Source organism: Palaemon carinicauda, chromosome 26 (assembly GCF_036898095.1).
Source record: "Palaemon carinicauda isolate YSFRI2023 chromosome 26, ASM3689809v2, whole genome shotgun sequence".
NCBI lineage: Eukaryota > Metazoa > Arthropoda > Malacostraca > Decapoda > Palaemonidae > Palaemon > Palaemon carinicauda.
The window spans coordinates 51,057,657-51,062,656 of record NC_090750.1 but is presented as its reverse complement, the minus strand read 5'-3'; positions in this window follow the sequence as shown (position 1 = coordinate 51,062,656).

The following is a 5,000-nucleotide window of genomic DNA, read 5'->3' as shown; positions in this document are numbered from 1 at the left end:
CGTCCGCAGAGCCCTCTCCCACTGCTCCTCTTGGGCTGCCACACACCAAGAACTCGACCGAGTCGCCCAGGTCCTGGTAAACAGTGGCTGCTCTAATAGACAAGTTAGCCGTGAAATCATGCTAGCCATGGACACCTGGTACCAGGGTGAACAACCAACCATGAACACCACAAATACCATGAACCTTTACTATAAAGGGTCCATGCATCGGGATTATCAAAAGGATGAAAAGGCCATGAGAGACATAATAAAGTCACGTCTCCCCTGTGAATAAAAACACAGAGGTCAAGTTGACTATTTATTATCAAACAAACAAAACGAGGTCTCTCATTATGAGGAACAACTCAGCCCCGCCGTCTCAGGATATTCTCAAACAGACTAACGTGTTCTATTTCTACTTATGCCCTGTTCCAGGATGCTCTGGACGTTACATAGGAGTGACCACCATGCGTCTGTCAAAGATACTGTCTTGTCATGTCCAACAAGGTGCAATAAAAGCTCATGCGTTCCACGTCCACAATAACAACATCAAACGTGAGGAAATAATCAAGAATACCGAGATCATAGGCCGTGCTCCAGATAGCAGGAGACTTCGCATACTTGAAGCTCTTCTTATTCAGAGAGAAAAGCCGACTCTCAGCACTACCCAGGAAATGTTCCTCCTCCCGTCCTGTCGAAGGAACAACACAGGAAAAATAACCCAACCAACCATGACACCTCTAACCAGGACAACCTAACAGATCAAGACTTAGACAACCCCAACAGAATTGATCAGCGACAGGATAGCCTGCCTAGCCTACATACCCTCTCGGGGAGCGCTCCCACCAATCAGAGCCCAGCTCCCAGAGGACAAGATGGTGACTCAACACCCAGGAGTGAGTGGGATGGGAATCTGACTGTACTACAGCCTCTCTCGGCGAGCGGCTTAGCTAATGAGGATCAGCCATTCTATTTGCTCTGCCCACGATGCTCGAGGTAGCCAATGAAAAATTCGCTGCCTCTCTGACTAAGCCAGAATTGCCATATATAAGGACGTAGCTCTCATCGTTTCCAGCACTAGAACCTGAGGAAGGGAGGCAGCACTCCCGAAACGCGTAGCTTGTTCTCTGTATACTTTTACCTGAATTGTGAATCTTACCTAATTTGTGAATTTTATATTAAAACCTTGACTCGCCAATTATTACTGAATTTGACTACCCACCATGAAGGATGAATTTTGCTCAGTTACTGGCTGTATGCAGTAGTCCTGAAAAGAAGAAAATAAGAGCCATCGAGAAGACGGAGTTTAAGATTAATGCAACTGAGTCAGCCATATGTTTTCAACAAAACTTGCCTGATAGAGGGTCTACTACCGAAATATTATTATTATTATAATTATTATTATTATTATTATTATTATTATTATTATTATTATTGATATAACAGTAACAGTATGCTATACGCGCATGGGTTCCAACATGAAAAATAGCCGAGTGAGGAAAGGAAATAATTAAATTATCTGAGAATTAAAAAATAATGACTATAGAAAATCTTAATATAATTAACAACGTTAAAATAGATATGTTATATACGAGAACAAGCTGTGAAGGGAAACTTATGGCATCCTGTTCGAAATAAATCATTCGATGTAAATTTGAAATTTTGAAATTCCATTTATTCAACTGCCAGATAAGGAAGTTCATTTTACAATCAGGTAACATCTGTAATAAAAAATCGAAAATACTGATAGAGTGCTGAGCCTTATCATTGGGAAGGCATGACTTGAAATAAACTGCATACCTAGAATTTCGTACAATAAGTACAATCAGGCAGGATTGAATGTAAAGTATGGTCAGAATTATGAAAAATCTTTTACTGGAATGGTCATATTATTTCTTTTGAAAATGAGCATGGATATAGGAAATCACGCTAATGACATAGAGTCTTTAATGACCGTTACTGATTATAAAATTTAAAGAATATTTTCCTAAAAATAACAGTAAAATCCCCACTGCTACGCTTCCCTTGCCACTCCTTCTTGGTCGAAATTTGAATGAAAACCTTTATTCAGGTAATTTTTTTGTATCATCAGAAAAAACTTTATTTAAACATAATTCATTTTAAATGCTCAAATACATCCATGTATATATATATATATATATATATATATATATATATATATATATATATATATATATATATATACATATATTTATATATATAAATATATATATACACACATATATATATATATATATATATATATATATATATATATATATATATATATGAATATATATATATATATATATATATATATTTATATATATATATATATATATATATATATATATATATATATATATGTATATATATATATATATATATATATATATATATATATATATATATATAGGCTATATATGTATATATATATATTAATATAAGCTTTTATCACAATGCATCCTACATTTACAAGGTATCACTTGGAAAACATAGCTATGCTTGGAAAAATACTTGTTAGTAGTTTTTTAACTCAAGAAGTGACTTTACAAATGTAGAGCACATAAACAGAACTTGAAAATAACACAGATAAGGAACTAAAGCAGAACGAGTTCCTAATGCACAACACAGAGAAAAACGAAGAAAAAATACTCTACAGGTACATAGCTAAGACAACAAGAAGCAGATCAAAATTACTGACCAAAGCAGTGTAGGTGTGTGTGTTTGTGCGTGTGCGCGTGCATAGACTGTTTTATTCTTTTAGATGATATTTTTACAATTAATAACATATACAATAGATTATTTAATTTTTGGTAGATTTACTTTTGTAGGTTACATCGGGGGGGGGGGGGGGGGGTGGTGGGGAGAGTTTCCAGGAGTATCCCTACCTCCCTGTCTCTCCTCCTTACAGCATATCATGAATAACTAGATAAAATTAGCATAATTAACGACCTGCCCCTTTCCACCATCATCTTCATCATATGTGTGCCCTCTCATAGCTAGATGATAGCATACATAATTCCCTCTATCCCCTACGAATTTTTATCACTTCCTGTGTATGGTGATCAAGAGATGCACATGTATTACTGGTAGGGATAGAGTTAGACACTTTTCAAAATTGTTCATACCTTAACACATTTGTCTGAGAATACTGTATTATTATTATGTTGGTGTAAATCTCCATCTGTACCACTTAATCACTCATAACGTGTTAATGGCTCTGTAACAGGCGATTATTATTTTATTTTCTCGTACCACCTTCCGTCTGACTAAATATTCACAAACCTTTCAGTATAGTCGAGATTTCACATGGGAACAAAGAAGGCAAGGATAATAATTCATGTGATTTTGATTTGGTTAATTTTTTCACCAATATGCATTGTGTGTTAATCACGGCTATCCTCTACACATTCATTAGAATCTAGTACATCTCTTTATCTGCATTAGTTTCTTATACTTATAAACCAGTGTCATATTTTGAATATATTTCTTTATCTTGTTACCCACATTCACTCTCAGAGACTAAATCTGGCTCATGTCTAAAACTAATGCTATCAAGAGGTTCTTTTACGTTCTCACTAGTAGTATTAGTAGTATATGAACTGAAAGAAGTGTTTGGGCCATCGTTTCTTGCAGAACTTCTACGCTGACTTTCCCTATATCATTATGTGTTCCCTTAATGTGGGGGAAATAATGGATTTAAGGCTCATATATTTTTGAAAAAAAAAAAATCATCTACAACACTATTGTTCCAATCCTAATAAGTGCAATAAATTTTATTTAGGTAAAGGATTGGTATTTGCATAGTAAATTGCGTCCTTGCTATAAAAAGTTGTGAGATATCAAGTATATTTGAAAGTAATGAAATTACTTGTTCATGCAGTAAAACTCACACTTTGTTAAAAAGGGAAAATATACTATATAGTTACAGTAAGTACTACCAAAAGTCAATTTATCTTTATAAATGCCCTTATTTTAAAATTCGATGGAAGTTCTGTATATATAACTTTTATTCTACAATCTTTAGATTCCTTGACCCCGGAAACATGGTATTACACACCAAAAATGTGATTCTAAGAGTATGACCATTGAAAATAGGGACAAAACATGATTTACACCGATGAAGCCGGAGGCCATTTTGTTTTTTGTCTTTATATAAATTCCTCAGGGGTATCAATCTGGCATCCGGCTGATTCTGATTCAGGACTACTCAGAGATGATTATTGAACAGAAAGAAAACTTCATAATGATACTTGTGCACAGTATACTCAAAAATACCCTTTTGGCATCTGGACTACAACATTTTCACTTTAGCGTACTCAGTATATATGTATATATATATTGAAGAGCTTCAAGTACCTTGTTATAGGTGTGCAACCTCTTTTAACCCTGGTTATAGTATAATAGATTGTTACTTATATTTTATTATTATTATTATTATTATTATTATTATTATTATACTAATAGTTTTATTATAAATAATATTGATATTTTTATTATTATTATTATTATTATTATTATTATTATTATCATTATTATTGATGATAGAATTGTAATTATTTCTTCCTATTTTCGTATTCTTCATTCAAGTGCTTACTAGTTAAGTCTTTAATATTATATTTTGCAATTATTTTTCATTGAGGGGGGTCAATTGCCTCGTAACCCCTCTTACTCGAGGTGCGGTTAAAAAATACAACCAACCAAAATAACTGTACCAGCACCTTAAACTTCTATAGAGTTGATCAAAATATTCAATTACAATAGTAAAATCCAAAACATCGCAATAAAGCACCTTACACACAAACTTTACATGAAAATATACAACTTGAGTAAAAAATAAATTCAGAAAAATAAGATCTAAGGTATAACTGGCCAAAGAAAAATAACCAGGAACTTAGCACTACTTGCACTACCTTGGCTAAAAACGTGGGGGAATTATTCAAGAACTGTCAGTTTCTGGCGTCTGTTTGGCAGAGGGCAGAGGCTCATTTAGTAGATTGTGCACATCCTAAGCATAG